The sequence below is a fragment of the Asterias rubens genome, chromosome 7 (genome assembly GCF_902459465.1).
Source record: "Asterias rubens chromosome 7, eAstRub1.3, whole genome shotgun sequence".
In the NCBI taxonomy this organism is placed as follows: domain Eukaryota; kingdom Metazoa; phylum Echinodermata; class Asteroidea; order Forcipulatida; family Asteriidae; genus Asterias; species Asterias rubens.
The window spans coordinates 2,559,865-2,572,062 of NC_047068.1; positions in this window are offsets into that span (position 1 = coordinate 2,559,865).

Below are 12,198 nucleotides of genomic sequence, written 5' to 3' on the forward strand. Positions count from 1 at the left end.
TGGTTTATTCCGACAACACCACCGTCGTGTCATACATCAACTGCCAGGGGGGACTCGGTCCCCCCAGTTGTGCGCACACACCTGGGAGCAGCTCCACTGGTGCACGCACAACGAGGTCTTGCTTACGGTGATTCATCTCCCGGGCGAGGAGATTGCCACAGAGTGGACGCTGCATCCTCAGGTTGCGCAACTGTTGTTCCAACGGATCGACCGCCCACACGTGCCTTACAACGTCTTCTACTGTGATGGCACAGAGTATAATTAATATTTAACCGGCAAGGCAGCGCTTCCACGCTCTCATTAGTTTTGTACATCTCCCCATTTGGGGAGATTTTCCAATAACAACGTGCAGAGTAAGGAAAGACTTTGTCAAGTCCCATTCTCGGGACCACATTTTGACGGCAAGCGCGCACTGTACTGTATGCTACGGTGTTGTTTCATAGTAAGTTGAGGTAATAGCTTAGGGACCTCTCACACGAGAATGGAATCAAGTCTAGTACTTCCCCAGAGGGCAGACATCTTGTTCCAACCAAGCTCGGGCCTCCTGCACCCAGCCCCCCAACATCTCCCTGACGTGCTGGGTGCTGTCACGCAGTCACTCTGCGCAGCAGGCCTTTCGAGACGAGCTGCGGAAATTGCAGCATGTAGCTGGCGGGCATCCACCAGAAAGGTGTATGACAGCAGGCTACCCATTTTTACCGATGGTGCAGGTAGTGGTCTCTACATCCCCCCGATACTAATGTAGGGGAGGTAGCAGATTTCTTGGTCCACCTTTTTGAGGACAATCTCAAGACGGGTACGATTAAGAACTACCGGTCAGCAATTGCGGCCGTTCACAATGGGTTCCCTGATGGATCCTCCGTCTCTGACAGCCGGGCTCTTAGCCAGCTGCTTAAGGGGATGTTTGTGTCCCGGCCTCAGGTACGTGGGAGAGGGTTACTGCCAACGAAATTCGGGCGGCCTCTACATCATGGGCATTTTTTAAAGGTGTTTCTTTGAGTGACATTACACAGGCAGCCTGCTGGAAGACCCCAAATACGTTCACAGACTGTTATTTGAGGGATGTACTCCAGACAGAGGGCAGAGCGGGGAGGACGGTTCTAGCGGCTGCTAGCAGAGCGTAGACCCAGCCAGGAACTTCCCACCAATAGGTGAGTTCCCATTTTGCTCATTGTTCTCTGATCACTGATTCTGTGTTTTTAATGTGAATACCATTATATAACATGGCTTACTATAATGTAACTGTTTTCACTCCCGTCGTTGGCACGCACGCGCCACCGGGTTTGATTTCGCAGTCAGGCGTTCAGGGGCGCAATATATTACCCTGACATCTCGCATACCCACCACCAGTACTCGGTGCGAGTCTATGCAAAAATAGTATTGTGCTCTACAGGTAAGTATGAGTGAAGTGACCCCCCCCCCACAGAAGTGTGGGCGGGGTCTACGAGGGAATACTTACCTGTAGAGCATCCCTCCCTCCGTCCCCACAGTTCTCGATGTCTTGGGGTTCCTTAATTTGCGAAAAGAGGAAGATCACGTGGTACCCTGCGGGGCACTATGGGGGCGGCCAATAGAGGGCGCTGTTTTATTCTTATCGATATTACCTGCTGGTATAGGGAAATTGCAAAAATAGTATTGTGCTCTACAGGTTAGTATTTCCTCGTAGACCCCGCCCACACTTCTGTGGGGGGGGGGGGAGATTAATTATTGACTGCGAGCTTAAGTCATTTTGATAATTTTGATAAAACTATCATTATCAAGATTGCATGACCTTCATACAATCAATTCCTGGCCTTAATGCATACACAAACTCTACAACTTGTCGCAGGTAAATTTCACCCTCTAAAAGAAGGCGAGGGGAGCTGGTGCAGGAGGGAAGGGTACAAGCATTTCACATTTCACAATAAACAAATAATAACTGCAGCTGTACAACTGCGCACTTTGTTACGACTACCACCAAGCCAAGGTGTGGACAGAGATTATGTTCCCCTGGTAAAGTTGTCCACCCCAAACAACTTAACCTGGCTTGTCTAGGCGTGTTCATCATTCCCCCAGCGAAATTTCCTAGGATAATCTTTCTCTCTCGTCAGGTTATTCTGTCTGCCGTGCTCCACAGCGATTATGTCCTCCAACAGAGAATGTGTTCCCCAGGCATGAGCATCCACCGTTGTAACTTCAGTGGAACATTTTCGGTAGGTTGACACACATTTTCACCCTTAAAGACACTGGACACTATTGGTAATTGTCAAAGACTAGTCTTCTCACTTTAAGTGAGAAGACTGGTCTACTAATAGTGTATCTCAACATATGCATAACATAACACAACTGTGAAAACGTGAGCTCAAAATGGTAGCTGAAGTTGCGAGATAATGAGAAAGAAAAAATACCCTTGTCACACAAATTTATGTGCTTTCAGATGCTTGATTTTGAGACCTCAAAATCTAATTATGAGGTCTCGAAATCAATTTCGTAGAAAATTACTTCTTTCTCGCAAACTACTTCAGAGGGCTCACAATGTTTTATACTATCAACAGCTCTCCATTACTCGTTTTCAAATCAGTTTTTATGCTAACAATTATTTTGAATAATTACCAATAATGTCCACTGCCTTTTAAACAGCAACTTTGTGAGCAGCAAGTATTTTGTTATTTGAAGACATGTACTATGGTATCAACGATGTGTGTGTGATACAGATACCTCTTGTCCAGTAGTTCATGTTGCGGAAAAAAAGCCCGATTCACTGGAAGTTGGAAAGTGTATTGTTTTGTATTTAACATTTAACATTTATTTCATCGTTGTCCATGCATCTTACAATACATAGATTAACATTACATTCAGTTACACAATAACATGTTTATGATAAAGTAGGCTATTACAATGTATACGCAATATAAATAATAGATTAATAACAATTTTATATGTAATAAGCGGTAGGACAACAATTAGGTTCAGGTGAAGCCGTGGCTTTTGATCCTTAACCAATGGACAGACGAACACAAAAATAACAGCACCAGCACATATTGTACAGACAATAGACTTGACAGACAAACACAACAACGGCTAATGTAAGGTGTGTTGAAAGATAACATAACCTAGGCAATGCAGAAACAGTCATAATCTATGAATATCCATCAAGTAGTTGCTTTTTCAAATTTCTTGTAAAGACAGGTAGAGTAATTGATTTTTTAATTGAGTTACTCAGACCATTCCAGAACCCAACTCCACGCTAAACAAAACTCTTTTGGTATAATGATGTTCTTTGACGGGAAACAAACAAATTTGTCTTTGCAGTACTTCGAGTATTATATGAATGGACTTTTGAAGTTAAAGTGAAAAAGGAACTAAAACAGCTTGGTAATGCGTTAGTCATAAATTTATACATAACTTTACCCAAATTAAGATGATAAAGGTCGATGATTTGTAGTATTTTAAGATTGAAAAATAATGGAGCTGTGTGTTCGCGAAAACCAGCATTGGAAATTATGCGAACAGCTCTCTTTTGCAATGTAAGAAGTTTATTGCATTGTAACAAGGAACCACCCCATGTAAGAATTGAGTAATTTAGATTCGGCAGAACTAAAGAGTTATAAAGTGTTAGTAAAATATAACCGGGTACGAATTTCCTTAGACGATTAATTATACCAATATTTTAAGCTATTTTACTAGTAACTTCACTAATATGATTTCTCCAGGATAAATGTTCATCAATTTCTAAACCAAGAAATTTAGTGTGTTCCAATTTGATAAGCCCCACACCGTCCAAAACTAGAGGAACAGACTGATTATATCTTTTCTGTGCTGTACAGAACATTATATAATTACATTTCAACAAATTAATACATAACTTATTAGCTTTAAGCCAAGTACTTATCTTTACAAGCTCAATATTTAAATTATTGACAGCTACGTTAACATTTTTGTGGCTGTAAACTAAACTTGTATCATCAGCAAAAAGACAAAATTATATAATGTCAGAGGTGTTGCATATGTCGTTGACATAGATAATAACTAACAAAGGTCCTAAAACATAGCCTTGAGGTACTCCACATGTAATAGGTTTCTCTAATGAAGTAGCAGAGTTATATGAGACTGATTGTTTCCTATTTGATAAATAACTTTTAAACCACTCCAGAGCTATACCACGGACTCCACAGTGCTCTAATTTATGTATCAAAATGTTATGGTTAACCGTGTCAAAGGCCTTAGAAAGGTCCAGAAATATGCCAATAGAAATGTTTCCGTCCTCAATGCCTTCGAGCAGTTTGTTTGTTAAATAGGATGTTGCTAACTCTGTAGAGCGATTTTTTCTAAAACCAAATTGAGATTCAGAGAGAAGGTTATGCTTAGATATAAAGCCTATTAGTCTTGCATACATTAGTTTTTCAAAGGTCTTCGAGAATGTCGATAGAACTGATATGGGCCGATAGTTCCCGATAACATTCCTATCACCACCTTTATGAATTGGAGTAACTTGAGATATTTTAAGACCATCAGGAAATATTCCATGAGTTAAAGACATATTGAAGATCTCAGCAAGAGGTTATGCCAAGGAATACCTTGCTTGTTTGATAACAATAGGGCTTAGTGAGTCGCAGCCTGTGGCTTTACCAGAAGGAAGATTGCTAAGAATGTCGATGATTTCTTCTTGTGTAATTAGGCTAAGAAAAAGAGAATTGTGACATTTACCATCAAGAAATGACTCAAATGCAGTGTCACATGGTGGGAGCTTACTGGCAAGCTTAGCACCGACACTAACAAAATAATCATTGAATGCATCGCTAATTTCTTTGTCACCTTCAATTGTCACACCATCTTGAATAATGTAGGAAGGGTTTGGCTTGTGTTTTCCTTTATTTAAAACCGAATTTATCACATTCCAAGTACCTTTGACATTTCCCTTTCTAGTTTCAAATTGAGAACTAAAATACCTCTTTTTAGATGTTCTAATTAAAGAATTTAATTTGTTTTTATACAGAGTATAAGTTGATTTATTTTGAAGAGTTGTGTTTTTAAGGAATTTTTTATATAGAAAGTTTTTCCTCCTGATTGAATTATAGATACCAGCAGATAGCCATGGCGATTTACATCGGTTATACCTGCATTTGACTTCTTTTAGGGGGAAGTGTTTATCATACAATTTAAGTATGTGGTCTAAAAAATTATCATACACATCATGCACATTATTCTGTGCAGCCTTACATTCCAATCACTTGTACTTAAATCGTGAATAAAGTGTTGGATAATAGTGTCGGTAATGTGACGCTTTTTATATATCTGTTTGTTTTGTACATGATTGTGCATTGTATCGGCAATAAGAAAAACTGGTAAATGGTCACTTATGTCAGTTTCCAGAATACCAGTAGTGTGATTCACAAAGTCATTTGTTAGAATATTATCAATTAATGTTGCAGTCCCCTCAGTTATTCTTGTTGGTTTCGTTATTGTGGAAGGAAGGATTGAGAAGCTAGAGTATCAGCAAAGTTTTTTGCTGCATTGTCTGTTTCGCATTCCAGTAAGTTAATATTAAAGTCTCCCATAATGTAGCATTTTTTATTTTCATTGTTTAATTTATCGAAGATGTAATTCAAATGATCTGTGAATCCACTACATGAAGCACTGGCCGGTCTATATAAAACCCCAATAATAATATTTCTGTGGGAAGTATTCACAACCTCAATGAAACATGATTCGATATCAGAATTATTAATAAATAAATCATTACGAGTCTTATAAGCGACACCCTGCTTAATATACAACGCTACCCCTCCACCACTGTTATTTTTCCTACAAGAGCCTTCAATGGAATAATTGTCAATTTGGATAAGGGGGTCATAATATACGTTAGCCAGGTTTCTGATATTCCAATGACAGAAAAACTATTTTTTAAGAGGTTAATATTATCTACGACCGTACTGCGTTGATATGACCGGTTCCCGTCCGATCACTGAAGTTAAGCAAAATCGGGCGTGGTCAGTACTTGGATGGGAGACCAATTGGCGACCAAATTTTGTATTATTTATTTATTATTATTTTTTTTTCTTCTCCTACAAATAGCGTCGTTTTTAGTCTATTTTCAAGGCGTTTCCAACCAACATTTCTTTTCTGGTTATTTAGTCTCTTCTTCAGTCGTCATTATGCATAAGGCTCCAACCACAAAAGCTATTTAGACAATCTATACATCATATGAAAGGGCATTAAGTACGTAGTCTGTTTTCAAGGCGTTTTCAACAAACATTTCCCTTCCGGTTAGTTAGTCTTTTCTCCAGTCGTCATTATGCATAAGTTCCTATGCCCTCAACCACAAAAGCTATTTTGACAATCTACATCATATGAAAGGGCTTTACGTACGTAGTCTGTTTTCAAGGCGTTTTCAACAAACATTTCCCTTCCGGTTAGTTAGTCTCTTCTCCAGTCGCCATTATTCATGAGTTCACATTTCCTCGACCACAAAAGCTATTTTGACAATCTATACATCATATGAAAGGGCCTCACGTACTTCAAAAAAAATGGTATGTTTGTGACCTTCTCTTGACCTTTTGACCTTTTTAAACCGGAAGTGCATGTAAAAGGCTTTGAAAAGGCATTTCCTAAAGGCTTTAAGGTTGAAATGTACACTTTTTGATGCTTTACCATAAAATTATTTCACATCGAGAAAACTGTTTGGTTTTGATTTCTTTGCAAATTGACGAGCTATTAACAACACTTTTTCATTGATTCAAACACTGACCCAACAATAGCCGAACACCTAGTGTTTGTTTCTACAAACACTATATCTAGTTTTTTTTTTTTTTTTTTTTTCTTATTCTTCTCGCTGTCGATTGTCCGCAAGAAAAAGCATAGATGCGAAGCTTGCATTAAGTTGAAACTTTGCACACAGGTAGACAATAACCAGTAGATGATGCAAAAGTTTTTACGTCACGATGACGTCGTCAGTTGACGAGATACACTAACTCAAAGTTTATTATTTCAAAAAATCATAACTTTTGATCTACATGAGGGATTTTTACAATCAATACATCATCTGAAAGGGCATTAAAAACTCCGTAAACGCCTCACAGACATGACCCCATTTTGATTTTGTCTTCCGGCTCAAAAGAGAAGTTGAAAATTTCAAAATTCATCTATAAAGACTACAAAATTCCCCCATTGATTGCGCGTAAAGATTTTACAATTACATGTACATGTACTTTGTCACCACGTGTAAGCATGCGGTGCATTGCGGTCACCACGTGTAAGTATGCGGTATTATTTCAAAAAATCATAACTTTTGATCTGCATGACGGATTTTGACAATCAATACATCATCGGAAAGGGCATTAAAAACTCCGTAAACACCTCACAGACATGACCCCATTTTGATCTTGTCTTTTGGTTCAAAATCGATGTTGAAAAATCTAAAATTCACGTATAAAGCACTACAAAATTCCCCCATTGATTGCGCGTAAAGATTTTACAATTACATGTACATGTACTTTGTCACCACGTGTAAGCTTGCGGTGCATTGCGGTCACCACGTGTAAGTATGCGGTGCATTGAGGAGCATGGTCACGCTCTGCACCACGTGTTGATCGTTTTAGTCTGCGTACCATACTGCGTTGATAACACCTGTCACTAAAGTTAAGCAAAATCGAGCCCAGTCAGTATTTGGATGGGAGACCACTTGGCGACCAAAATTTGTACGATTTATTTTTGTATTTAATTTTTTTTTCTCCTATTAATAGCTTCGCTTTAGTCTGTTTTCAAGGCGTTTTCAACAAAGATTTTCCTCCTAGTTAGTCTCTTCTCCAGTCGTCGTTATGCATAAGCTCTCATATCCTCAACCACACAAGCTATTTTGACAATCTATACATCATATGAAAGGGCTTTACGTACGTAGTCTGTTTTCAAGGTGTTTTCAACAAACATTTCCTTTTCGGTTAGTTAGTCTCTTCTCCAGTCGTCATTATGCATAAGTTCCTATGTCCTCAACCACAAATGCTATTTTGACAATCTATACATCATATGAAAGGGCTTTACGTACGTAGTCTGTTTTCAAGGCGTTTTCAACAAAGATTTTCCTCCTAGTTAGGCTCTTCTCCAGTCGTCATTATGCATAAGCTCCCATATCCTCAACCACACAAGCTATTTTGACAATCTATACATCATATGAAAGGGCTTTACGTACGTAGTCTGTTTTCAAGGTGTTTTCAACAAACATTTCCCTTTCGGTTAGTTAGTCTCTTCTCCAGTCGTCATTATGCATAAGTTCCTATATCCTCAACCACACAAGCTATTTTGACAATCTATACATCATATGAAAGGGCTTTACGTACGTAGTCTGTTTTCAGATGTTTTCAACAAACATTTCCTATTCGGTTAGTTAGTCTCTTCTTCAGTCGTGATTATGCATAAGTTCCTATGTCCTCAACCACAAAAGCTATTTTGACAATCTATACATCATATGAAAGAGCTTTACGTACGTAGTCTGTTTTCAAGGCGTTTTCAACAAACATTTCCCTTCTGGTTAGTTAGGCTCTTCTCCAGTCGCCATTATTCATCAGTTCACGTTTCCTCAACCACAAAAGCTATTTTGACAATCTATACATCATATGAAAGGGCCTCACGTATTCCACAAAAATGGGTGTGTTGGTGACCTTTTCTTGACTTTTTGCCTTTTTTAAACTGGAAGAGCCTGTAAAATGCTTTGAAAAGGCAGTATTTAAAGGCTTTTAGGTTGAAATGTACACTTTTGATGCTTTTTCTATAAATTATTACACATCGAGAAAACTGTTTGGTTTTGATTTCTTTGTAATTTGACAATATTAACAATACTTGTTTCATTTATTCAAACACTGACCCAACAATAGCCGAACACCTAGTGTTTGTTCGTACAAACACTATATCTAGTTTTTTTTGGTTTTTCTTATTCTTCTCGCTGTCGATTGTCCGCAAGAAAAAGCATAGATGCGAAGCTTGCATTAAGTTGAAACTTTGCACACAGGTAGACAATAACCAGTAGATGATGCAAAAGTTTTTACGTCACGATGACGTCATCAGTTGACGAGATACACTAATTCAAAGTTTATTATTTCAAAAAATCATAACTTTTGATCTGCATAAGGGATTTTTACAATCAATACATCATCGGAAAGGGCATTAAAAACTCCGTAAACGCCTCACAGACATGACCCCATTTTGATCTTGTCTTCCGGCTCAAAATCGAGGTTGAAAATTTCAAAATTCATGTACACTGTATAAAGACTACAAAATTCCCCCACTGATTGCGCGTAAAGATTTTACAATTACATGTACATGTACTTTGTCACCACGTGTAAGCATGCGGTGCATTGCGGTCACCACGTGTAAGTATGCGGTAATATTTCAAAAAATTATAACTTTTGATCTGCATGACGGATTTTGACAATCAATACATCATCGGAAAGGGCATTAAAAACTCCGTAAACACCTCACAGACATGACCCCATTTTGATCTTGTCTTCTGGTTCAAAATCGATGTTGAAAAATCTAAAATTCACGTATAAAGCACTACAAAATTCCCCCATTGATTGCGCGTAAAGATTTTACAATTACATGTACATGTACTTTGTCACCACGTGTAAGCATGCGGTGCATTGCGGTCACAACGTGTAAGTATGCGGTGCATTGATGAGCATAGTCACGCTCTGCACCACGTGTTGATCGTTTTAGTCTGCGTACCATACTGCGTTGATAACACCTGTCACTAAAGTTAAGCAAAATCGAGCCCAGTCAGTATTTGGATGGGAGACCACTTGGCGACCAAAATTTGTACGATTTATTTTTGTATTTAATTTTTTTTTCTCCTATAAATAGCTTCGCTTTAGTCTGTTTTCAAGGCGTTTTCAACAAAGATTTTCCTCCTAGTTAGTCTCTTCTCCAGTCGTCATTATGCATAAGCTCCCATATCCTCAACCACACAAGCTATTTTGACAATCTATACATCATATGAAAGGGCTTTACGTACGTAGTCTGTTTTCAAGGTGTTTTCAACAAACATTTCCTTTTCGGTTAGTTAGTCTCTTCTCCAGTCGTCATTATGCATAAGTTCCTATGTCCTCAACCACACAAGCTATTTTGACAATCTATACATCATATGAAAGGGCTTTACGTACGTAGTCTGTTTTCAGATGTTTTCAACAAACATTTCCTATTCGGTTAGTTAGTCTCTTCTCCAGTCGTCATTATGCATAAGTTCCTATGTCCTCAACCACACAAGCTATTTTGACAATCTATACATCATGTGAAAGGGCTTTACGTACGTGTCTGTTTTCAAGGCGTTTTCAACAAAGATTTTCCTCCTAGTTAGTCTCTTCTCCAGTCGTCATTATGCATAAGCTCCCATATCCTCAACCACACAAGCTATTTTGACAATCTTTACATCATATGAAAGGGCTTTACGTACGTAGTCTGTTTTCAAGGTGTTTTCAACAAACATTTCCCTTCTGGTTAGTTAGGCTCTTCTCCAGTCGCCATTATTCATCAGTTCACGATTCCTCAACCACAAAATCTATTTTGACAATCTATACATCATATGAAAGGGCCTCACGTATTCCACACAAATGGGTGTGTTGGTGACCTTTTCTTGACTTTTTGACCTTTTAAAACTGGAAGAGCCTGTAAAATGCTTTGAAAAGGCAGTATTTAAAGGCTGTTAGGTTGAAATGTACACTTTTTGAAGCTTTACCATAAAATTATTAGACATCGAGAAAACTGTTTGGTTTTGATTTCTTTGCAATTTGACGAGCTATCAACAACACTTTTTTCATTGATTCAAACACTGACCCAACAATAGCCGAACACCTAGTGTTTGTTTCTACAAACACTATATCTAGTTTTTTTGGTTTTTCTTATTCTTCTCGCTGTCGATTGTCCGCAAGAAAAAGCATAGATGCGAAGCTTGCATTAAGTTGAAACTTTGCACACAGGTAGACAATAACCAGTAGATGATACAAAAGTTCTTACGTCACGATGACGTCATCAGTTGACGAGATACACTCATTCAAAGTTTATTATTTCAAAAAATCATAACTTTTGATCTGCATGAAGGATTTTTACAATCAATACATCATCGGAAAGGGCATTAAAAACTCCGTAAACACCTCACAGACATGACCCCATTTTGATCTTGTCTTCCGGTTCAAAATCGAGGTTGAAAATTTCAAAATTCATGTACACTGTATAAAGACTACAAAATTCCCCCATTGATTGCGCGTAAAGATTTTACAATTACATGTACATGTACTTTGTCACCACGTGTAAGCATGCGGTGCATTGCGGTCACCACGTGTAAGTATGCGGTATTATTTCAAAAAATCATAACTTTTGATCTGCATGACGGATTTTGACAATCAATACATCATCGGAAAGGGCATTAAAAACTCCGTAAACACCTCACAAACATGACCCCATTTTGATCTTGTCTTCTGGTTCAAAATCGATGTTGAAAAATCTAAAATTCACGTATAAAGCACTACAAAATTCCCCCATTGATTGCGCGTAAAGATTTTACAATTACATGTACATGTACTTTGTCACCACGTGTAAGCATGCGGTGCATTGCGGTCACCACGTGTAAGTATGCGGTGCATTGAGGAGCATAGTCACGCTCTGCACCACGTGTTGATCGTTTTAGTCTGCGTACCATACTGCGTTGATAACACCTGTCACTAAAGTTAAGCAAAATCGAGCCCAGTCAGTATTTGGATGGGAGACCACTTGGCGACCAAAATTTGTACGATTTTTTTTGTATTTAATTTTTTTTCTCCTATAAATAGCTTCGCTTTAGTCTGTTTTCAAGGCGTTTTCAACAAAGATTTTCCTCCTAGTTAGTCTCTTCTCCAGTCGTCATTATGCATAAGCTCCCATATCCTCAACCACACAAGCTATTTTGACAATCTATACATCATATGAAAGGGCTTTACGTACGTAGTCTGTTTTCAAGGTGTTTTCAACAAACATTTCCTTTTCGGTTAGTTAGTCTCTTCTCCAGTCGTCATTATGCATAAGTTCCTATGTCCTCAACCACACAAGCTATTTTGACAATCTATACATCATATGAAAGGGCTTTACGTACGTAGTCTGTTTTCAGATGTATTCAACAAACATTTCCTATTCGGTTAGTTAGTCTCTTCTCCAGTCGTCATTATGCATAAGTTCCTATGTCCTCAACCACACAAGCTA